At 45.8% G+C, this 26,670-nt stretch overlaps 1 protein-coding gene across 2 annotated transcripts in view; it reads left to right on the forward strand.

Annotated features, from left to right (window-relative positions):
* The window catches only part of LOC142497577 (excitatory amino acid transporter 2-like), a 76,891-nt gene that overhangs the window by 1,216 nt on the left and 49,005 nt on the right, over window positions 1–26,670 (forward strand). Inside the window, exon 2 of one of the 2 annotated variants that reach the window (XM_075605574.1) lies at window positions 15,513–15,608. The exons of the other annotated variant lie outside the window; for it this stretch is intronic. The gene's annotated coding sequence lies outside the window, so the exon portion shown is untranslated. The remainder of the gene's footprint in view (window positions 1–15,512; window positions 15,609–26,670) is intronic. 2 annotated transcript variants of the gene reach the window in all.

A 26,670-nucleotide genomic window follows, 5' to 3' on the forward strand; every position in this document is an offset into this window, starting at 1 on the left:
TTAAGCAAGTATTCACATATAATTGTTTAGAGATAATAATGTGCTTATCGTCTATTGTTAAAAGTAACAGTACCTTCCTACAGTAGATATGCACACAGCTCTTGTTCTATTACATTCTAGCTTCTCCAATCCCCTTTTATCTGTTTCAAACTCTCCTAAAGATGAGGGAGTTTTGCTGCTATTTACAGTATCTTGTGTTTGGCTTTGGTGATTTCTATGTTAATCCCGTGTAGCCTTTATTTAAAGTACATTTCAATTATAACAACATGGTATTAAAATGATTTAAAACAAGGTCATAATGACTAATAACAGAAATATGGCACAAAAAAAAGTGGGAAGGTTTGCAGAAAGTAAACTGGTAAAGTTAGGATGAATTAACATTTAGCATTTAAAATATACTGTAACCGATAAAAAAAGATCCTGCATATTTTCACTGTATATAATGAACTGTTGTAATAAATATAACATTGTTTCAATAGAGTTTTATGAGTGTAATGATTACTTTATCCAGCTATGTTTATATAGCTAGCAATCATTACTTAATCATTAAACTACCATTCAGGGTGGACAAATATTTAGCCATGAACTATGTGCGTGATTATCTCCATCATTACATCTCACACTGTGGACTTTCAAATGGTAATGGGAGGGACTGTTATCAAATAGAGAATTGGGGACTTTCCTAGTGGATAATCTGGAATTCACCTTTATGTTATATTTAACTGCTATATGGGCAACATTTGTTCAATGGATCAAGCTAGTTATCATTTGTCCTTAACAATTCTGTAAAGACAACTGGTACTTCCATTCCCCAAACCCTTATATATACACAGCATTTTAATATTATTTATTTATTTATTTTATTTATAAAATATTTTACCAGGAAGTAATACATTGAGAGTTACCTCTCATTTTCAAGTATGTCCTGGGCACAGAGTAAAACAAATAATACATGGTTACAAGTACAGTTACATAAATGAACAGGGTATACATTATATACAAGACATTGCAGGCACAGTTAAAGAAAAAATATATTATGAGTGTATGAAACAGTTACAGACCAGGTTAAAATGTGAGACAGCCTTAGATTTGAAAGAACTTAAACTGGTGGTGGATGTGAGAGTCTCTGGTAGGTTGTTCCAGTTTTGGGGTGCACGGTAGGAGAAGGAGGAACGTCCGGATACCCTGTTGAGCCTTGGGACCATGAACAGTCTTTTGGAGTCTGATCTCAGGTGATAAGTGCTGCATGTGGTAGGGGTGAGGAGCTTATTCAGGTAGCTGGGTAGCTTGCCCATGAAGAATTTAAAGGCAAGACAGGAAAGGTGAACTTTGCGCCTAGACTCTAGTGTTGACCAATCTAGTTCTTTGAGCATTTCGCAGTGATGTGTGTTGTAGTTGCATTGGAGAACAAAACGACAAATTGAATTGTAGAGGGTGTCAAGTTTGCTAAGGTGGGTTTGAGGTGCCGAGCCATATACTATGGGGCCAATGCAGAAAGCGGCGAGAAGCCCTATCTCGCCAGTTTTTTGCCAAATATGCCTACATCAATTCAGTAAATGGCGAAAAACTGGCGAGATGAGGAAAATCCGCCGGTTTTTTTTTTGGCGTGAAAAAAATCTCGCCGCGTGGGTGGTGAGATGTAATATCTCGCCAATTTTAAACCTCGCTGTATTCTAGTAGCCCCGATCAGCATCTCGGCGCTGATCGCGGCTATAAAATGGAGAGATTTTCTCAAAATCGCTCCGCCAACAAGAAAGTGGTGCTGAGCGGCGAAAAGGGACATAGAAAAAAAATCTGTCCCTTTTCCTGGCTCAGATTGATGCAGGGGGGCTCTTAGACACTGCACCCATCCCTGCTAACCACAATATATATATATATATATATATATATATATATATATATATATATATATATATACACACATATATACACATACACATACATATATATATATATATATATATATATATATATATATATCTTATATACTATATTAGTGAAAGCACTGTATGCCTGCCTGCCTGCATGCATGCCTGCCTGCCTGCCTGCTGGATGTCCGGTGTCCCTAGGGGAAATCTCATTGGTCCCTTGGGCCGCCCCCGCACACCTCTCATTGGCCTGAGGCGGAGTGACGGCCCAAAGGACACACAGGGACACAAACACACACACAGGGACACACACAGGGACACACACACACACACACACACACACACACAGGGACACACACAGGGACACACACACACACTCACACACACACACACAGGGACACACACACACACACAGTAGGGGGGGGTGTACATTAGCAGCATGTATAACCCGGGGGGGGCTCACATACCCGCCGGAGCCTCCGACTCTTCCTCCCCGAAATCAGCCTCCACACCCGCGCGCACCTCCTCCTCTCCCCGTGTCTCCCGCGCTTTCAAACCCCCCCCCCCACCGCCCCCCCCCCCCGGCGCCGCTACAGTCAGCGGAGGAGCGAGTGCCCGGGACACAGCGCGGGAGCGGCCACAACAAGCTGCCTCCCGCCTCAGTTCCACGTGGGAGCGGCCGGACGGGTGAGTGAGCGGCCTTCACCCACCCCTCACCCCCCTTCAAATCACCTCCCAAAACCCCCCCCCCCCCCCCGGCGCCGCTACAGTCAGCGGAGCGAGCGAGCGCCCGGGACACAGCGGGGGAGCGGCCACAACAAGCTGCCTCCCGCCTCAGATCCAAGTGGGAGCGGCCGGACAGGTGAGTGAGCGGCCGGACGGGTGAGGGAGCGGCCTTCACCTCCCCTCACCCCCCTTCACCTCCCCTCACCCCCCTTCACCTCCCCTCACCCACCCCTCACCTCCCCTCACTCCACTTCCCTTCCCTTCCACCTCCCTCCACCCCCCCTTCACCTCCCCTCCACCCCCCCTTCACCTCCCCTCCACCCCCCTTCACCTCCCCTTCACCCCCCCCCCCACCTCCCCTTCACCCCCCCACCTCCCCTTCACCCCCCTCCCACCTCCCCTTCACCCCCCACCTCCCCTTCACCCCCCCCACCCCCCCTTCACCTCCCCTCCACCCCCCTTTCACCTCCCCTCCACCCCCCCCTTCACCTCCTCTCCACCCCCCCTTCACCTCCCCTCCACCCCCCTTCACCTCCCCTTCACCCCCCCCCCCACCTCCCCTTCACCCCCCCACCTCCCCTTCACCCCCCCCCACCTCCCCTTCACCCCCCCCACCTCCCCTTCACCCCCCACCTCCCCTTCACCCCCCCCACCCCCCTTCACATCCCCTCCACCCCCCCCTTCACCTCCCCTCCACCCCCCCTTCACCTCCCCTCCACCCCCCCCTTCACCTCCCCTCCACCCCCCCCTTCACCTTCCCTCCACCCCCCCCCCCCCCTTCACCTCCCCTCCAACCCCCCTTCACCTCCCCTCCACCCCCCCCCTCACCTCCCCTCCACCCCCCCCTCACCTCCCCTCCACCCCCCCTTCACCTCCCCTCCACCCCCCTTCACCTCCCCTCCACCCCCCCCTTCACCCCCCCTTCACCTCCCCTCCACCCCCCCTTCACCTCCCCTCCACCTCCCCTCCACCCCCACCTTCCCTTCACTCCCCCCTTACAACCTCCCACCACCTCCTCACCACCTCTACCCCCCTTCCCACCTCCCCCACCCCCCTTCCCAACTCCCCACCACCTCCCCCCCCTTCCCACCACCTCCCCCCACCCCCCCACCTTCCCACCACCTCCCCCCCCTTCCCACCACCTCCCCCCCCACCCCCCCCTTCCCACCACCTCCCCCCCACCTCCCCTTCCCCCCCACCCCCCTCCCCACCACCTCCCCCCCACCTCCCCTTCCCCCCCACCCCCCTCCTTCCCACCACCTCCCCCCCACCCCCCCCCCCTTCCCACCACCTTCCCCCCACCCCCCCCCCCTTCCCACCACCTCCCCCTTCCCACCCCCCCCCCCTTCCCTGAGGCGGAGTCACGGGCCAAAGGACACACAGGGACACAAACACACACAGACACACACACACACACGTAGACACACACACACGTAGACACACACACACACACAGACGTAGACACACACACACGTATACACACACACACGTATACACACACACACGTATACACAAACACACACACGTAGACACAAACACACACACGTAGACACAAACACACACACGTAGACACACACACACATAGACACACACGTACACACACACGTACACACACACACACACACACGTACACACACGCACGTAGACACACACACACGTACACGTAGACACACACACATGTACACGTAGACACACACACACATGTACACGTAGACACGTACACACACACACACACACATGTACACGTACACACACACACACACATGTACACGTAGACACGTACACACACACACATGTACACGTATACTCACACACATGTACACGTACACACACACATGGAGACATACACACACACACATGGAGACATACACACACACACATGGAGACATACACACACACACATGTACACATACACACACACGTATACACTCACACACGTATACACACAGGTATACATACACATAATGTATACACACACACACATGTATACACACACACACACACACATGTATACACACACACACATGTATACACACACACACATGTATACACACACACATGTGTACACACACACACATGTGTACACACACACACATGTGTACACACACACACATGTGTACACACACACATGTGTACACACACACACACATGTGTACACACACACACGTGTATACACACACGTGTATACACACACACATGTGTATACACACACATGTATACATACACACATGTATACACACACACACATGTGTATACACACACATGTATACACACACACATGTATACACACACACATGTATACACACATACACATGTATACACACACACATGTATACACACACACACACGTATACACACACACACACGTATACACACACACACACATGTGTATACACACACATGTGTATACACACACAAATGTACACACACACACACACACACTTATACACACACACACATACAATGTATACACACAAACATGTATACACACACACAAACATGTATACACACATGTGTATACACACACGTATACACACACACAATATATACATACACACAATGTATACACACACACATGTGTATACACACACACGTGTGTATACACACACACACGTGTATACACACACACACGTGTATACACACACGTGTATACACACACACGTGTATACACACACACACGTGTATACACACACGTGTATACACACACACACGTGTATACACACACACACGTGTATACACACACACGTGTATACACATACACACACGTGTATACACACACACGTACACATACACACACACACACACACACATACAATGTATACACACAAACATGTATACACACACACACCCCAGCACCACCACATCAGCACACCGGTATCCCATGCCCCCCCAGCACACTGGCATTCTCGGCTCCCCACCATTCCCAGCCCCCATCAGCACCCACACATCGCCACCTTTGCACCTCCCCCATCGGCACACCCACATCCGCACCCCCACATCAGCACCAAACCCTCCCAAATCAGCACACCGATACAATCACCATCAGTACAGCCACAGCAGCACTACCACCGCACATGGGCCGCGTGGACCACTCCCCACCCAAATGCCACACCCACACCACAAACATCCCGGGCAACGCCGGGGCTCTCAGCTAGTATATATATATATATATATATATATATATATATATATATATATATATATATAAATAACTAAATAATACACCAGTAACCCCTTCAGTTTCATATATTTAATGGCATGCACAGCAATGACACTATAGGGCTCGCCATCTCTCTGCCGGATTCCTCTCCCAGATATGCGCACTTTCCTGCATACTGCGAGGGGAATCCGCCAAAAACATGGAGAGTTTAAAGTATGGAGAATGGCCATTCTCGCAGTTCTCTGCATTGGCCCCTATGTCTCCATAGTCAATAATTGGCATTAGCATCTGCTGTGCGATACGCTTTCTGACCAGGAGACTTAGGGAGGATTTGTTCCTGTAAAGTACCCCTAGTTTGGCATAGGTCTTGGTTGTCAGGGTATCAATGTGCATCCCGAATGTTAAGTGGGAGTCAAACCATAAGCCCAGGTATTTAAAACTAGTGACGGGTTAGGGTGGTGTTAGCGTTGGTTCTAATCAGGAGCTCAGTCACTGGAAGCTTTACAAATTTAGACTTGGTCCCAAATACCATTGTTACAGTCTTGTCAGTGTTTAAAAACAGTTTGTTTTGGGAAATCCAGTTTTCGAGTCTCAAAAAGTCAGACTGAAGTATGTGTTGAAGGTCAGAGAGGCTATGGCTGTGTGCATATAGGATTGTGTCATCTGCATATATGTGTATTGAGGCTTCCTTACAAGCTGTGGGAAGATCATTAATGAACACTGAGAAGAGTAGGGGCCCCAGAACAGAGCCTTGCGGGACACCACAGGTGATATCCAGGGGGTTGGAGTTAGAGCCTGAGATGGACACATGTTGGGATCTTCCGGATAGGTAGGACTGAAGCCAGTTTAAAGCATGCTTCCCTATTCCAGAGCTCTGGAGTTTGTTAAGCAGGATAGCATGATCAACTGTGTCAAAAGCCTTTGCAAAATCTAGGAATACTGCACCAGTGAGTTGTCCCCGTTCCATTCCACACTGGATTTCATTGCAAACTTTTAACAGGGTAGTTACGGTGGAGTGTTTGGGACGAAAGCCAGATTGGAATTGGCTAGGGAAATTTATCTTGGTATAGAAATCGCTTAATTGGGAGTGGACACATTTTTCCATGACTTTGGATAGAATTGGGAGAAGTGAGATTGGCCTGTAGTTTGAGACAGTGTTTTTGTCCCCACTTTTGAAGATTGGGACAACTCTGGCAGTTTTCCAGGTCTTAGGGATATGGCCTGCAGACAGGATAGAGTTGACTATGGATGCAATTGGTTTGGCAATGGCTGGGGCACCAAGTCGTAGGAACCTAGATTGTAGTAAGTCGGTCCACATTGGCTGCTTAGTTTTAGTTTGAGGAGCGCTTGTATAATCTCCTCTTCAGATACTGGGCCAAATTAAAAATTGTGGGCAGTGTTGGGAGGGGGTGGGACTATAGGGGTACTCCCAGGATGAGATTCAGGTTTGTGGTTTGGGCTGCGTTTCGCTAATAAGTTAGTGGCACACCCCACAAAGTAATCATTGAATGCATTTGCAATGTCAGTGGGGTTTGTCAGAGTAATATCCCCCTTAGTGATATTACTTGGTTGTTGATGGTTAGGAGGCTGGAATATATTGTTGATAACCTTCCAGAAGTTAGCTGGGTTTGATGTATTCTGGTGGAGATTGTCAGAGTAATATTGGGCTTTTGCATGCCTTGTTTGCCTTGTGCACATGTTCCTCATGCATCTGTAGTGATTGAGATCCTTGGTAGTGCCAGTTACTTTGTAGCTTTTCCACAAGGCATCCCTGAACTGGTAGAGTGCTATAAGGTCAGGTGTAACCCATGGAAGGTGGGCCCCCCGTACCCTTATTTTGCGTAGTGGAGCATGGGTATCGCAGAGTTTTAAGAGCTCTGATTGGAAATAGTCGAGCGCAGAATCAGGGTCGGGAATTAAATCGATTCTGTGCCATGGGCAGTTGGTAAGGTCATCCAGAAACTGTTGCCAGGTGTGTAAATATAGCAACAAACTCAGAGAAATTATGATAACAAATAATGACTCCACTATGTAACACATTTCTTGTATTTCAATGTTTATTTCCTCATTTAACCTTTATGCAACGCATTGATTACAAATTAGGCTGTAATATTCAAGTAGAAACAAGAGATATAAGCAGAGATTCACTAAGCGCTGATGTGGGGTATTGTAAACGTATCCTCTGTTAACTTCTATTTAAGTAAATGGCAGTTAACACCAGATTGGGGTGTAATACCCCACATTGGCGCTTAGTGAAGCCTGGCAATATTTAATATTCTGGGAAGACACTTCCCCATGCTGGAGGCGATTTTAGTCCCACTGGAAAAGGGCTTTGCAAGATGGTAAGTAGGAACCAAAAGGACTATGTATCAGTAGTGCTGTCCATTTGTCACTTCACACAGTGCAAGACATTTCCTCTGCATCTAATGTAGGAAAGTTGCACGTCCTGTTTATTGCATGTGATGGGGATGTTTGCAATAAAAAAGGGAAACAGTGTTGGTTAGAAATTCACATTTGATACATCCTAATAATATTATTGTGCTCAGTAATCCTTTGATCCCTCCCCAAATGTGTTCAAAGTGCTATATCAATGCAGAGCTCCTGCATACATTATTGTTAATAGATGCAAAACGAGGGCGATAGTGCAAATGTGGCACTGCCACACAGAAACGCCCATTGACGGGAATAGGAGATCCCACGCAGTGCTGCCTGATCGGCACTATCATGCTTTAATGAATATTATTTATCAAACCCAGCAGCAGATTTTTGAAGGAAAAACATTACCTTTAAAACCAATTTATTTTGTGATTGATGAACCGGGTGCAGTGGGTTTTTTCTTCTTCCAGTTTCGCCTTTGTTTTGCAGCTGGGAGACTTTAATAAATAAGGCTAAGGCTCCGCTCCCTCCGTCAGCGCGCCCGCACTTAATGCAGGCAGTGCGCTGAGAGCCACAGACCGCTATCTGCGGTCTGTAGGGAGCTGGAGAGGGAGCGGGAGCCGGAGCGTGGGGGGCGTGGTTTGAACGGAGGGTCCGTCCATTCGTACCCCCCTCCCCTCCTCCGGTGTGCAGGAGCCCGGAGGCCAGGCTCCCTCCTCCTGAATCAAACTGGTTAGCCGGCAAAAAAAAAAAAAAACAGGCCGCCTCCCTACGTGCTCCTTCCCTGCTCCCCTGCTTACCTCCTCATTGGCTCACACGTGCACCACGTGACGCGTCAACGCTCCAGGATACCTTCTTCTGGTAGCGCTGGCCGGCTGACGCGTCACAGCACGTAGTGAGCCACGGAGGGAGGAGGCAGCGGGGACCAACGGATTACAGGCAAGGGGCTGGTGGCGCATGCGCACGCGGCCGCACGCACCACCGGACACAGCGGGACCCAGCCCTTACCCTCTAGAGTCAGCTTTGTGCTACTTGAAAAAGCCAGGGGCAGAACTACAGCCTTAAGGGCTGAACATTTTTCCTGCTGGTCCTAGTTGGTGACGTGCTAGCACTGCCACTAAGCATTCTGGAGTTTACACTGTGCGACAGCTGTCAATCACCGAAGAGCAGGAAAACATTGTGCCCCATGATCTATGACATGGTGCAGTGTGCTGCAGAGCAGAATGTATGGGAGAGAGTTGGGCTCAGAAATATGCTTGCACCACTGTCCCCAGAATGTGCTTCTATGAAAGTGCAGACCCAACTTTATGTAGGCTATATTAATCAAATATTGAAATTGTCTTAAAATAAGACCGCATGCCACCATGTGGCATTGGATATGGAAATCTAGACTGTCATTGTTACTTCTTGTGATATACCAGCTTGTAATACTACTAAAAATAATTTGGGTTTAATATAATAATAATAATAACTTTATTTCATTTAGCACTTTTCTCCGAATAGGACTCAATGGGTCTCAAAGCGCTCCACAGTAAAAGATAGCGCGTGGTACGCAGCACATAGGAATGTTACAGGCACAGCCCCTGCCCAGATGAGCTTACAATCTGTTTTTGGAGCCTGAGGCACAGGGAGATAAAGTGACTTGCCCAAGGTCAGAAGGACTAGACACCGGAAATTGAACGAGGTTCCCCTGATTCAAAGTCAGTGTATACAAACACACACACACACACACACACACACACACACACACACACACACACACACACACACACACACACACACACACACACACAAACTATAATCAGTGAATCACGTGAATGTGATGCTGATATGACATTGAGTCATATCAACTGAAATTACTCATATATGATAACAAATAAGTGCAAAGTCTTGATTAGCAAGACATGAACTGATAAAAGGACACTAATGGGAAACATGATATCCTTAAATGATTCAAAACAGCATTAACCAATGCAAAAAAAAGGGGGATGGGAAAAAGACAATAATAAAAAAAACACAATGTGTATATATATATATATGTGTAGAGGTATCAGTACCGTGTTAGCCGAGCTTCAATAATCAAAAAATAAATAGATGATACCGTTCTGTGGCTAACGAAATGCTTTTATTTGTGCGAGCTTTCGAGATACACTGATCTCTTCTTCCGGCGATGTTACAATGAATGAAGCAAGGATTACTTAAAAACAGTGTCTCTTGGAATGTTATCTGTGCTGTTCCTTCCCCCGGAATCTCTATCTTCCTTAAAGACAATTTTGACTGTGAGGGTAAGATACTACCCAGGGTATGATCTAATTTCAACATGTTCCAATGACACGACAAAATATGGATGATTTTATGGTGAGCACGATTAAATTGGGTAACGAGCATAGGAACCTCTTTGTCCAAATCCTTAGAGCGTTTAAAGCATGCTGCTACATTAGCATAAAAAAAAAGAGGAAAAAAAAAAAAAGACAGGTGTGTGGTGCTTTAAAAAAAAGCCTATTAGTTTAAAATACACTTGATTGAAGAATCCTGTAATGTGTACTCCCCAGTAGAAGAATAATGGATATATCCCAAAGTTTCCAGAACAATCACAACTCCATAATAAACCGACTAGTGGACTAGGGTCCCCACAAGCACTGTAGTAAGGGACCTCACAATAAAGTGACCCAACATAATGTATCGGAATGGAGAATGTCCAAGTGAAATAAATAACTCACTCTGAGTAGAATGTATCATCCAGATTGTTCAAACTTCATCCACAGTGGGGAGTGTGCTTCCATTTTTTCAATATGCTGACAAGAAAGACAATGGGAAAAAGCACGCACCAACAATACAGGAACAAAAAAATGAATGATTATCCAAGGGAGTGTGTGCCCATTAAAAATGATTATTTAATGGATTCTTGCAAAAATAAACAGCAGCATTACGGGGTACAGAGCCCCCCACCAACGCGTTTCGAGCGCAAGCTCTTTCAAATGAAAAAGAGCTTGCGCTCGAAATGCATTGGTGGGGGGCTCTTTACCCCGTAATGCTGCTGTTTATTTTTGCAAGAATCCATTAAATAATCATTTTTAATGGGCACACACTCCCTTGGATAATCATTCATTTTTTTGTTCCTTTATTTTTGGTGCCTGCTTTTTCCCATTGTCTTTCTTGCTACATTAGCATAGGTACCCACATTCCCAATTACAGTATATTGGAAGAGAATGATGAACCATTGGGAGGCACATATTTAGGCCTCCGTTTAGTAGCCTCACAATATTTTAAGAGGGGACCTCTATCTTGTTTAGATGCCCTTTTAAAGGCCTGCTCTACTACCTTCTTATTATATTTTTTAGATTCAAATGTATCCCTTAAAAAATTGGCTTGTTCAACAAAATTGATTGCTTCCATACAGTTCCTTCTAAGGCGAAGGAACTGACTGTAGGATATATTATTTATCCACTTACGGTCATGATTGCTAGTGGGATCCAAGTATGCGTTCACACTAACTTCTTTAAGTTTTGGTACAGATGTCCTCATGCTTGGTATAAATCTCTAAATAAAGAAAAAAAGTTGTGTTTCCCAAGGACTCCATAGTTAAACTCAAATTTAACTGGTTCATGTTCAATTTGGGAACAAAGACTGATAGCGATTCTAAGTCCCCATCCCAAATAATGATGACATCATCCATGTTTCTCCTCCACAAAATGAGTTGTGGAGAAGATACATCAATCCTGTGCAATATCTCCTTCTCCCAATATCCCATATAGAGATTGGCGAAGGACGGGCAAATCGTGTGCCCATGGCTGTACCACAAACTTGACGGTGAAATTTGGACTCTCACAAAACAATAATTGCGCTACAATATAAACAAGATGCTATTCAATAAAAATTGACGTTGAAGCTTGGATACATTACTGTCACATTCTAAAAAATGCTCCACAGCCCATACCAACAAAACGTAACTACAGATGCAGCCAGACTTACTATCCTTAATGCCACGTACAAGGAAGTAAAAGTCAGCGGCGCCAGGACAGTGTGCCGCCATCGGGCTGCTGTGGTCCATGCCTCTTAATGGGACCCCCCCCAGAGTTAATCCTCCGGTGCATCAACCACCGCGGTCGCGTGACCCCACACGTGGCAGCAGCAACGAAGACAGTAAGCCTCAGTACATCTGCATTTACACAGGAATTTCTATACACAATGGAATTCATGCTATGCCGATCCTTCCATGTAAGACGATCAGGTGCTGTCAGCGGTTCATTTATCTTGCAAAGGTTATTTAATGTCTTAAAAAAAATAAATGAAAATCCCTACATTTATATGGATTAAAGGTTATCCAGCTATGGCCAGATGCGAAGTACAAACCAAAGATGGATACTTAAAGAAACAGATTATTGCTTATTTATAATCCCTCGAATAGTCCTTCTCAAATAATCAAAGGCAGACTGGATCTTTTTCACTGGGAGTTTTTTTTGATACATTATTCCTGGAATTACTCCAGGTTTATCTTAAAAACTTCCCCACCCCCACACCACTTTCTACTTTACATTCCACCTGTTCTGGTTCTGCCCTTCCCTTCATGTCAGGGTTTCACTCTCTGCCCCTGCCACACTAACTTGAGTCATAAACCTGTTGCATGTAATGCTGGGTGTAGCTTAACTAGAAATGTCCCTACTTGTCATCATATAATAATAGTAATATATATTTATTTCGTAATCTGTCCTTTAAGCAAACAAATGTCTAGGTAACTCTTACTGGTGCATACATCTTAGAATAAAATGTGGGTTTTTATAAGGTCGCAGACACACGGTCTGCACCTTCACCTGCTTTAAAATCAATGTCATCTCATGTTGAGATTCCAGCGCTTAAAGGAGCAGTTCAGCTCTGGCGGACCCCCAGGTTACAATCCTGTAAAAACAAAAACAAAATGGAGGTTAGTTAGGGTGGATTCCTGCTTTAAATCATGGCATGAATCTGTTACTAATGTTAAATAATCTTTGATCGCAAGATACACTTCTCATAAGGCAAAATATTAAAGGATACGCTTAATTTCCAAATACTCAGCAGTAGAATAACTATTTAACTAGCTGCTCTGGAACCACTCCCCAAACCGCTAACATTGTTTGTTTGTTCAGCAGTTTAGCTTAATTAAATATAGAACCATTTCAATCATTTTACTGTATTTGAATATTTGTCTTCTTGACATTGTATAGTCACTGGACACATTATATAGCCCATTTTCATTAAGTATGTTTGTGTTTTTTCTCTGTTTAAGTCATGAGACTTAAATCAATATATGCAGTCTGTGACATTAAAACAAGCCTCACACATAGAAATACATGCAGCATGAAGATAGAAATGTCCAAAAAGTCTTATTCAGTCACAGATGTGAACAGTCCTTATAGTTGGTCAAAATACCAGACTTTGTAGTGGGAAAAGAGCCACCTCAATCCTGGATTCCTACTGATTTGCTGCATTCAGATGGGAGCTCCTTCACACTCAGGGTTTTGGATTTGCAATCTGTGAGGGAAGTGCAAACAGACGAAACCAATAGTGCAGACTGTACTACTACAAAGTGTTTAATATATCACAGAAAGACAAAAACACACTCACAAGAGTTCAGAGGTTAAAAGCTTATCCGTAGGAACCTGTCCCCCTCTCCGGTCGGCGTGCAGGCTCTCCTCTGCTTAACTACGGACAACTATGGGGGGCCAAACGCATCCAAACGCGTTTCGCACTTCGTGCTTTGTCAGTGGATGCAGAGAACATGGGGGTGTAGTTTGAAGTATCAGCTAGGCAATAAACACCACCCCACTTAACCTTATAAGAATCACAAAATGAAATCACTTAAGACAAAAACGTATATCAATTATATATTTTTTTTATACTAAATGGCAAAAAGTACACACACACACACACACACACACACACACACACACACACACACACACACACACACACACACACACACACACACACTTCGTGCTTTATCCATTGTAACACCGCTGGAAGAAGAGATCAGTGTATCTCGAAAGCTCGCACAAATTAAAGCATTTCCTTAACCACAGAACGGTATTGTCTATTAATTTTTGATTATTAAGTTGGTCTAACGTACAGATAGCTCTATCTATCTATCTATCTATCTATCTATCTATCTATGAGTAGGTATTCACCACACATTATTAAGATTATGGTGGGTAAAAAAAGTGACAAAACCCCTCCACAGTAAAGCATATAGCAAATGGAAATATTACTGTATGCTCATTTGCATGTCTTAGATAGGTCTGCAACCCCGCCTTTCACCATTATCACCCCGCACACAGCACTTCCACTGCAGCAACCTTAATAATGTGTGGTGAATACCTACTCTTAGTCTTAAACAAGCAGAGCCAGTACAACCAACCTCACACTGATGAGACCCACAAGGTCGAAACAGTCTGTCTGTGAGTGGGTTTACTGGCTTTGCATCTAATCCCAGCCTATGTTTAAAAGCTGTGTTTAAAGCAGCATGCATTGGCTTAAGGGTTATTCATGTAATGTGAGCTTGAGACAAATGGTCGCACTGTGTGCTCATTTGCATGTCATTACCCAGAAGCCCTTGCTGCAGTGGAAGTGCTGTGTGCTGGGTGATAATGGTGAAAGGCGGTGTTGCAGACCTGTCTAAGACATGGAAATGAGCATACAGTAATATTTCCATTTGCTACAGTATATGCTTTACTGTGGAGGGTTTTTGTCACTTTTTTTACCCACCATAACCTTAATTTTATATATATATATATATATATATATATATATATATATATATATATATATATATATATATATATATATATATATATTGCTTAATTAGGGAACATAAGAAAAAAAACACAATAGAAAAAAACAAAAACCCAAATATGAACAAAAATATATGTTAATATTAAACCACGTGTATATACGTTAATTATAATAAACCACTTGAAATGGAGAGGGAGTTTATAGATTGACACCTTCACAAACAGAGTCCTAAACTGGACCTTATAAGTGAGCCACATTGTGGATTACCCACGATAAAGCTATAATGTAATGTAAAACTGAACGGTACAGTTAATGATATTAAGAAAGTTAAATATATGTACTATATTAAAAAGGTAATGCATAAAATGTAAAATAAAAGTACTGTACCATCCAACATCACTAACACAAATCATGACAAATCTTGCAACAAATATATTGCAGTAATCTGCCTGGATGTTATATAGAATGTCTACAAATAGAAAGTAAATTAAGGTCCCGGAGAGGGGACCGGTTCCTGCAGATAAGCATGTAACCTGTGTACTCGCGTGTGTGTATTTGTCTTTCTGTGATATATTAAACACTTTGTAGTACAGTCTGCCCTATTGGTTCCCTCACAGATTGCAAATCCCAAACCCTGGGAGTAGAGGAGCTTCCCATCTGGGGGCAGCAATCAGTAGGAATCCCGGATACAAAGGCTGGTATTTGGACCAACTGTAAGGACTGTTTACATCTCTGACTGAATAAGACTTTTTGGACATTTTATTTTCATGCTGCATGTATTTCTATGTTTTAATGTCCCCCTATGTTTCCGTCTTTGGGATAATAATTACTAATGATCCAACATTTGGCTGACATAACTCCACATTGTCAGCTTCCATTCTGTAATCTGAGCATCATTCCCTACTTCTTTTTCTACAATTTAAATAAAACATGTATTTGACTTTAGTTTGTTATTTCCCTCATAGTCACATAGAATAAGAAATAGGAGATTGTTCCATAGATAGTGAATATGAATGTTATGTTCTACCAATATCATGTAGCAATAATTCATGTTTATATGTATAATGATACAAAAGGCATAGGGAGATCCTGCCCCGAAAAGCTTACAATCTAAAGCGGTATATTAGAAGACTTAAAGTACAGAAGCAATATGAGTAAAAGTGCAGTAAATTAAAAATGCATTCAGGACAGTCTGTAGCCCGTAGTATAGGTGTACATCATTTAATTAGATGCTTCTTTTGGAGTAGAGATGGGCAAACCAATCCCGAGTTTGGACTTCAAAATCCGTTCCAAGGTGTAAAATCCGCCGACGGATTGTTGCAGTTTCAATCCGCACTTATTAGTACAAAACTGCCATTGGATACAGTGCGCTGGCGAATTGTATCAATACATTCTGCAGATTCCGCAATCCGCTGCCAGATTCTAAGAATCCAATCAATCCACGGATTGGGATTCTTAAAATGCGTCAGCGGATTGCGGACTCCGCGGAATGTATGTAAATATCGTCAATAATAACAAAAAAATCCGCAAAAGGCGAATCGCCCCTTTTTAAGATTGATTCGCAGACATCCCCAGACCAAAGAAACCCACCGATCAGCCCCCAAAAATCGCCCGTCCCAAAATAGGAGGTAAATTTTGAGCAGGGCTTTCAGAAAGGATCAAGAACGTGCTTGATGAATATCGAGTGGTGGAGCGTTCCATAAGCAAGGGGAGATGAGTGAAAACTGTTAAAGGCTTCAGAGGTAAAAAGTGCAGACGAGAAATCCTTGGTTCAAGCATAAAAGATGAGTAGCAGTGTTACCAGAGAATCAAATTGAGATATGTGTAGGTGCCCATAGACACTGAGCTGTTGCGGCCACCACTTTGGTGCCGCCCGTTCCTCCTTCTTAACCGCAGCGTCAAATGATGCCGTGGACATCACCAACATGATGTCGCACCTCGTCGTGTTGTCATAGTAATGCGACGTCGTGACATAATTTGACGCTGCGGTTCAGAAGGAGGAGGGGGGCGGCGGGTAAGGAGGCGGCCGCAACAGCTAAGTGACTTCCATCAGGCCCGATAGGCCTGAGAGCGCGGCAAAAGTATATGGGGGCGGACATTTTTGCCACCCCAAAATTTTGCCGCCCTCGGCCCGGGCCTGATGGGAAATCCGCCACTGGGTGCAAAGGAGTGTAGAATAAAGCTTAGCCAGATTTCCAAAGACAATGAGAAAAAAAGTAAGCGGGTCACAAGAGTATTGCTGTGCAGTTTAATGCCTGGGACATAGTGCCCCAAACAGTGCGGAGGCGCGCTGAGGCTCAGGGAAAGCGGTGCTTTCCCTGGCCTTACACAGCGCGCCGTCAGGGGGCGGGACGGGGGCTGGACGGGGGTGGGCCAGTGACGTCACGGAGCTGGTTCGCCCTCATTGGCGAGCACCAAATTTCAAAACAGTGTCAGACACACGCTTCCGCAAGCGTGCGCGAGCCCCTGCTAAAGCCGCTCTCATTGCGGCTGCAGGGGCTCAGTTTCGAGCAGCAGCACGGCTCAGCACATAAGCGCTGACCATGCTTGAGGCCTTAGATATAACAAGATTACAATAGAATCATAACACTGTATGCATGCTATAAAACTGTTCAAAATCTGTATTCTACATTTTCATTGTCTCTGCTAAAAAATTGCACTTAGCTGCTTGAGAAACTGCAGTGAAATTAGCAGGCGGTGAGCCACTCACAAACCCTTCTCTGGCTTAATTTGGCTCATGGCCTGCAAGTTGGTTCGCCCTGGGGAAGAGCCTTAAAGAAGGGGAATTTTGCAATCTATACATAGACAAATAGGAAGCTAGCAGAAAGATTTTAGTAGGTCAGAAACCCATTTGGGTCTAGAAGAGCAGGAGATTATTCTAGCAGCAGCATTTTTAATAGATTCTTAAGGAGCAAGGTGTGTCAGGGAGGCCAGATACAAGTATGTTGCAGTGATCCATACAGGAAAGAACCAGGGCATGCATTAGTGTTTTAGTAGCCCAGGAATAGGCGTATCTTTGCAAAATTGCAGAGGAGGAAACGTCAAGGTTAGTCAGAGCATTTACAGTACAGTATATGAGAGCAGAAAAAGAGAATAGTTGTATGTAACTCTTAGGCAACGTACTTGTAAGACTGGGTGGGTAGTAGTCTTATTGATTGTAATGGAGAAGGAAACAATGGCATCTGTTTCAGGGGGGGTTATGATGAGGTTTACCTTTAGTCATATTATGTTTGAGGCGACAAAGGGCCATTCAGGCAGAGATTGCTGATAGGCAATTTGTATTGGTTACTGGACAGCAGCTGTAAGATCAGGTACAGATAAATATAGTTTATCAGCATAAAGATGATAGCTGTAGCACAAGGAGTTCATGAGGTCACCCAGTGAGAGCACATATAGAGAGTAGAGTAGGGAGTAAAAGAGTCTTGAGGTACACCTAGAGAGATCCGTAGAGGAGTTGGCAAAAGAGACACAGAGGGAGCAGTGAGAGAGGGAGGAGGAATACCAGGAAGGGTAGTGACACGGTTCATCACAAAGTGAAGAATGTGCAGGATAAGAGGTTGGTCTTCAACAATATTAAAATCAGAGGAGCGGTCAAGAAGAACCTCAATTTAGCAGTCTTTGAAGATAGGACGATTTAAAGCCTAAATAATAAAGATGCTATATTGTCTATATACATATATATTCAGCATGTAACTAGTTAAAATAAGTAATTTAGTATTAAGTTCGAAATTATATTGGAAATTGATAAGCTTCCTCTGCAAAGATAATAAGATAAATCAGTCGGAAGACAGGCAGGTGTAGAAATGCTTTATGTCATGGAACAGAAATACCCATGTCTGCCTTCTCTGTTTCAACCCCCCCTTCCCTTCCCAGTTCTGCCTGCTAGCTGTACTTGGATGTTACTTTCCTTGCAGTTTTACTCCCAGTGCAGATGGAATGGATACATTATGTAGCCCTTTTTCCTTCCAGTCTGTCACACCCCTGGTTGCTCTGGCAACATCTCCAGTCCTCCAAGTTAATGGGCTTTCCCATTTCCCCCCCACCCTGTCCTTGCTGACAGTTAGTGCATTCTCATTTCACTTTTAGTGTGACCCTTGCCCCTCACCACTTCCTTTTCCACCTAAGATCACAGTGAGTACAGGCCATGTATGCATCCACCCCTGGTAAGGCCTTTCTGTCTTACCGTAGTCTAACCTCATAGAAGCATTCCACATAGAGAAGCACCCTCTGCCTACACTACACCTACAAGTTCCTGTTGTTTTCTACTCCTGCAATAAAGTTAAGAAAGACATTAAGGACTTGTCATGCTTTGGAAGAGGGAAGACATGAGTTAAAGCTAACTGAAGCTATTCATACCTCAAAACGTGACCCTAGCTTCAGGATAGTAAGACAGAGACCGTGTACTAGAGGTCTACGCAGAAGCTATCACTCACAGCCTTCATGCTACAAAAGTGCAGCTCTACACAGCAAAAAGCCCTACAAACAGCAAGCAGGCTTACACTGCACACAGCCAGCAAACAACCTTGCACACAAGGCAGCAGCCTTGCAAACAGACAGCGCATATCATACACGGAGCCTTGATTGCCTTCTCTGTCTTTTTGAGTCCACCCTCTGCACAGCTCCATAGTGACGAGCCACCATCTCACCTACCCCTGCGCACGACCCCACGGCTAGCGCCATCAAGGGCCAGGCTACCGGACACCCGCCAGGACACGGGTCAGAGCGACCGGACACCTGTGAGTACAGCTACCCCTACGCTGCACGCTGCAGGACACCGCTCGGCATCATCTGAGACAGACGCCCATCGCTGACACAGGTAAAAGACCGCACGCCACACGCACTGGCTGAAGGCCTACTCACACCTACAGCATGGCAGAACTCAGAGCCTCACCAGATATCACGCAGGAGAGTGATCACTCAGACACAGAGACCGCTGCGCAACTGCAACAGGCGCAGGCAGACGTAAGGCCTAAACGGACAGTCACACTGACACAAAAGGCCCGCGAAAAATATGAGACTGACATTCAAGCGCACCGCGCTAAATTAGAGTTGGCCTGGGAAACAACCACGCTGGGAATACGCAATGTTACTAGTGTTGGCAACTATGCGCAACAGCTCGAGCAGGCAATAACGCAATTAAGGACTGATCACTCGCGTTATCAAGAGCTGTCAGAGGCATACACTACTTACCTGACCAGGGCCAACACCAGCGAAAGCCTAGAAGAAAGAGACTTACAGATTAACATTGACCTGACACGAGACAGCCGCGTGTGAACCACTATCATGGAGGCTGAGAGTAGGAGAAAGGACCTTTTGGTGGAAACCGCATCTCAGCACTCAAGCACATCCAGGTATTCATCAAGGTCAGCAAGATCAGCGCAATCTAATGCGTCCAGTGCTAGCGCAAGCGCTACCAAGGCGCGAGCCTCCGCAGAGGCCGCACGTGCCAGGGCTGAATATGGTCGGAGAGAGGCAGCCGGAAAGGCAGAAAGAGCGTGCATAGAAGAGAGGAGCAGAACTCCGTCCCTGCCAACGCCGCCGCTGCTACCGCCGCTGCTACCGCCGCCGCTACCGCCGCCGCTGCGCGTAGAAAGGCCGAATTAGACGCGGATCTAGAAGCTCTAAGCAAAGTAGAGGACGCCGCTGCCGCCATAGCCCAAGCCGAAGTCTTAGAAGCAGCTGCGAGACAGGACGGCGGGGAGCTACCGTACAGACGGAAAGCCTCAGAGGATCCAATCCAACACACTGAAGACTACGTAAGGAGCCTCTTCAGCATAAACACCTACGCGCCATCTCTACAACAGAGGGAGTGACTCCACAGACACCAAAGACTTGCTAGGTCCACAAGGAGAAGACGCTGTTCCTTAAATGGTACATGCTGCCTGGGATAGCCACAGCCGCAACAGTGATCCACACGCCAGCGCGCACACGGATGCACTACAATGGGTTCGCAATCCAGGTACACCCACACGGGAGAACACAGTCCCTCACACTGACCAGTAGTCAGCACGCGTCCACGCCAAGGAAAAGGCGACCGCACGGACCCTCCCAGCAACTACCTCAGAACGGGACAAACATGCCGATGCCTCAGGCCTGACAGACATAGCCAAGTACATGATCCGGCGTGACCTGGTGCAAGCAGGACTCATCAGCTTCGACGACCGTCCTGAGAACTACTGGACGTGGAAGTTCACGTTCAAAGACGCAATCAACAGCTTGGACTTCTCAGCAAGGGAGGAGCTCAACCTGCTATTCAAGTTCCTGGGGAACAAATCCAGGGAGCACGCGAAGAGACTTCGGGCAGCAAACGCGAACCAACCCCAAGTAGGTCTTGACCTAGTGTGGGAAAGGCTAGAAGAGTGCTAAGGAAGCCCCGAAGCAGTCGAGGATTCGCTCTTCAAAAGAGTCGACAGCTTCCCCAAGATCAAAACTAAAGACTACTCGAAGTTACGAGAGCTCGGTGACCTGCTGCAAGAGCTGGAGTTCGCAAGGAAAGACCATTCCTTAACAGGTCTCAACGTCTTGGACTCAGCTCGTGGAGTGAGACCCATCTTGGAGAAGCTACCCTACAACCTCCAAGAAAGATGGATTTCACAAGGCTCCAAATACAAAAGGGAGAAGCAAGTCGCCTACCCCCCATTCTCAGTTTTCTTGAGCTTCATTCACGAAGCAGCAAGGACGAGGAACGACCCCAGCTTCATCTTAGGGGCGCAGACCACATCCAGTGCCAGCCACCCGAGGAACGAAAGGTCAGCAACGAGATACAAGGACACCAGAACACTCAGCTCGGTCCACAGGACGGACGTGCCCCCTACGACCCACGCGAGTCCCGGCCAGGCGGCCGACAGGGACAAGAAACCAAGGGACCTTAACAAAGAATGCCCTATACACAAAAGGCCACATCCGCTTAACAAGTGTATCGGATTCAGAATGAAACCCATAGAGGAGCGAAAGAACATACACTGGCGACACACTTTATTCGAGCTCGGCTAGTCCCACGAATTCGGGTATACCCGGGTGTATTGAGGTTTGTGACTGTTTTCTGCCCGAGTGCATTGAGGTATTTTCCAGGCAGGGATTGAAGCATTTTATTCCCGCTGGCTGCAATACTGCACAGTATATATATATATATATACTGCATTACAATTCATGAATTTATGCCATCTGGTAGACACGCGAAGCATTGCAGCCTATTAAATCCTAATCATTATCATTTAACAGATCAGCCGCCCGTCAGCCAGGCATGAACCCAGGCTGGGAAGGCAAACGCAACGGGGCTTGTCAGAGGTGAGGAGCGGCGCATTCCAGGTATCTGCCAGGTACATACTGGGTATTTGCTCGAATAAAGTGTGTCGGTGCAGTACTCAGGGAATGGGGAGCTTGTTTCAAATGTTGTGCTTCCACAACTCATTTATTCAAGGACTGCAAAGAAGCTATGAAATGCACAGAGTGCGATAGCGACAGGCACATAGCCGCTTTACACCCGGAAGCTATGAAGCCCAAATCAAGCAAAGCCCCTAACCCTTCGACAAAGCGGGGAGGAAGAAGTATGAGATACACCCCCCCCACGATGTTGGTAGCATCCAAATGCACAGAGGTATGTGGAGAAGGAAACGACGGTAGATCTTGCTCTAAAATATGTCTGGTAGCAGTGCACCCAGAGGGACAACCCTAAAGAGCTAAAAGGATGTATGCAATCATCGACGACCAGAGCAACCGATCGCTGGTCAGGTCAGAATTCTTCGACATGTTTAACATACAAGACAGCGCTTCTCCTTACACTCTCAGAACATGCGCAGGGCGAATGGAGACTACAGGGAGAAGAGTGAAGGGCATACACCATATGCTCAATAGACGGCAAAGTGAACATACCCCTTCCCACACTCATCGAGTGCAATCACATGGCAGAAGATAGGAGCAAGATCCCCACACCAGACGTGGCGCGACACCATCCACATCTAAAAGCTATTGCCGATCGTATCCCACCACTAGACGAAGGCGCCCAGATCATGCTGCTACTTGGCAGGGACATCATGAGAGCACACAAGATCCGCGAACAGCGAAACGGGGACCACAGCGACCCAAGCGCTCAAAGGCTCGATCTAGGATGGGTGGTAGTGGGAGAAGTATGCATAGACAGGATACAAGGACCCGACAACGTAGACGCCCTACGAACAAACTTGTTGGAGAACGGTCGTACATCCCACTTCAAACCCTGTCCGAACCACTTCCAGGTCCACGAGAAGCTCGAGACCAAAAGGAACTATGGAGACGCGCTTGTGGCAGAAAAATACCCCAATGACCTAGGGAGTACAGTGTTCCAGACAACAAAGGATGACGACAAACAGGCGCCATCAATGGAAGATAAAGAATTCTTGAGGTTAAAGGATAAGGAGCTCTTCAAGGACGAATTAGGCAGTTGGGTGGCCCCACTACCTTTCCGCTCACCAAGAAGACGCCTCCCAAACAATAGAGACCACGCCGTGTCCAGGCTCGCTTCACCGTAACCTACAAAGGAAACCGGAGACCAAGGAACACTTTGTGGCCTTCATGCAGAAAATCTTCCACAGCGGCCATGCAGAGTCGGCGCCCCCACTGAGAGAAGGCGAAGAATGCTGGTACCTCCCGTCGTTTGGCGTCTACCACCCCCAGAAACCTGGCCAAATTCGAGTGGTACTCGACTCCAGTGCTCAGCATCAGGGAGTCTCCCTAAACGATCTTCTCCTCACCGGGCCGGATCTGACGAACAGTCTTCTGGGAGTGTTGATCCGCTTCCGCAAGGAGCCAATCGCCATAACAGCAGACATTCAACAGATGTTCCACTGCTTCCTTGTGCGAGAAGACAACCGTAACTACCTAAGATTCCTGTGGTACCAAGATGACGACATAGAAAACGAAATCACAGGGTACCGCATGAAAGTAGGAGTTATGGTGTGTTACTCGGGCACTAGCTCTAACCGTCACTTGGTTAATGGATGTGTATTTTAAAGATGTGAAGGGTATAATACAACCTTAATCGGAGTTCTCTTGAAAAGTCCTCGTGTGACTCAAATTACCCCACTAGGGTCTATCCTGGACCCTTGATATATATGAAACAAAAGAAGAGATGGGGGAGCACATTGTGCTCTCCCATCTCTTCTTTTGTTTCATACCGCATGAAAGTACATGTCTTCGGGAACAGCCCATCGCCTGCGGTGGCTGCCTACGGCCTCAGAAGAACGGCCCAAGACGGAGAAGCAGAGTTAGGGAAAGACGCCAGGAACTTCGTCGAAAGAGACTTCTATGTGCTTCCAACAGTGCCATAATGATGAAGGCATTCCACGCAGATGATCAAGCAAACGATCTCAAGAATTTGGATCTGGGGACCGACACGCCTCCCATACAGCGGAGCCTGGGGATAAGCTGGAATCTTAAAACAGATACCTTTACGTTCCAGGTAGCCATCGAAGAAAAACCCTACACACGTCGCGGAGTCCTGTCCACCGTTAACAGTCTTTACGATCCGCTAGGATTTGTGGCTCCTGTCACTATACAAGGGAAGTCTCTTCTCAGAGAAATGTCCTTCGAAAAGCAGGAATGGGACACCCCACGGCCCCCAGAAAAACGGAAAGAGTGGGAGACGTGGAAGTACTCCTTGAAGGCCCTCGATCAACTCCAGATCCCACGCCCCTACTCACCTATATCTCTCACCGCCGCACCCAGCAAAGAACTTTGCGTATTCTCAGATGCCTCCACAAAGGCTATAGCAGCGGTGGCCTACCTAAAAACCACGGACGTGGTTGGAAGTTACCACATCAGGTTCATCCTTGGCAAAGCTAAGCTGGTGCCACAACTCGACCATACTATACCCAGACTCGAGCTATGTGGTGCAGTGTTAGCGGTAGAACTGGCGGAGCTCATCGAGAACGAGATGGACAGCAAACCAGATGCCGTCAGATTCTACACAGATAGCAAGGTGGTACTGGGCTACATATACAACAAGAAAAGGAAATTCTACGTATACGTGGCCAACCGTGTAGAAAGAATCAGGAAGAACCGATTACCAGTTCTGTGGACTTTGAGAGACATTGTGGTGCATCAAGCTAACCTAGAGCTGTGCATCCACCTGGCCTCCCTTACCAGAAGGTTTTGGCCAAAGGACTTTGACGCCAGTGGTACCGGCCGGTATCACCTCGCTATGTGGACATGGACTTTCGCATTGTTATGTTATTTTTGCATTGCACATATGTTCCACATATTCTGTTATATAGTGGTATCTTCAGATACCAGACGGGGAGTGTCATGGAACAGAAATACCTATGTCTGCCTTCTCTGTTTCAGTCCCCCTTCCCTTGGCAGTTCTGCCTGCTACCTGTACTTGGATGTTACTTTCCTTGCAGTTTTACTCCCAGTGCAGATGGAATGGATACATTATGTAGCCCTTTTTCCTTCCAGTCTGTCACACCCCTGGTTGCTCTGGCAACATCTCCAGTCCTCCAAGTTAATGGGCTTTCCCATTTCCCCCCCCCTGTCCTTGCTGACAGTTAGTGCATTCTCACTTCACTTTTAGTGTGACCCTTGCCCCTCACTTCCTTTTCCACCTAAGATCACAGTGAGTACAGACCTGTCTGCATCCACCCCCGGTAAGGCCTTTCTGTCTTATCGTAGTCTAACCTCATAGAAGCATTCCACATAGAGAAGCACTCTCTGCCTACACTACACCTACAAGTTCCTGTTGTTTTCTACTCCTGCAATAAAGTTAAGAAAGACATTAAGGACTTGTCATGCTTTGGAAGAGGGAAGACATGAGTTAAAGCTAACTGAAGCTATTCATACCTCAAAACGTGACCCTAGCTTCAGGATACTTTATGTGATTTATGAAACTTGGTACTGTATGTTTAATGTCTGCTGAGTATATGGTCTTGAGTTTGGAATCAAAGGTTAGTTAAATAGTTTGTAAGACAATACAATAGAGATTGGTCTTAAAAGATAAGGAACATAGGATTAACTATAGTTACTTAGTGACAGAACAAGAAGGGTTTGTAAATCAATGTAAATATTGCTAAATGAAGAAACAGTGTTCTAATGTTGATGATTGACCAAGAACATTTTGAGCTGCAGTGAGAAAAACAGGTAATTGCCATGTTGAGGAAATGTATAAAGAGTGTATTTGGCTTTATAGAATTCTGAATCATTTAACACCCAAGCTAAGAACGACCAGGCTAAAGATTGTCCACTCTATAACTAAGTTCTATATACCTGAATAATGTAACTGACTGAGATTATGCTTTTAAAGATGTCAAGAAGAAATGTATTTTTCCACTTATGAGATATCATTAAGTTATATTTCACTGGGGTTTTTTGTTTGCCTTCCTTTGGATCAACATACAGTACTGTAAGTATGGATGTAGGCTAAAGTATCTGTCATCTACATTTAGCATAGGTTGAACTTGATGGACACATGTCTTTTCTACCTCCTCTGCTATGTACTGTAACTACTGTACTATGTAAAATATGTTTTCTATGGTCTTCGAATAAATTGAGCAAAGAACTGGACTGTGGACTAATTGATATATATTGAAAGGTAGGACATTTATTTGCACCCATCTAATGAGCAAATGTTCAGTCTCCTTAAGATTTGGTAATATTGAGGTCATTAGTGAGTGCCGTTTGTGTTGAGCATATTGTGCAGAACTTGGAGAGGGTGTAGTAGGTTATGGAAGTTGAGAAAATTAAGTTTGTAAGAAACAAGAAGCTTAGGGGCCTATTCTAGTAGCTTCGATTAAATCACTGCCA

Source organism: Ascaphus truei, chromosome 6 (assembly GCF_040206685.1).
Source record: "Ascaphus truei isolate aAscTru1 chromosome 6, aAscTru1.hap1, whole genome shotgun sequence".
NCBI classification, from domain to species: domain Eukaryota; kingdom Metazoa; phylum Chordata; class Amphibia; order Anura; family Ascaphidae; genus Ascaphus; species Ascaphus truei.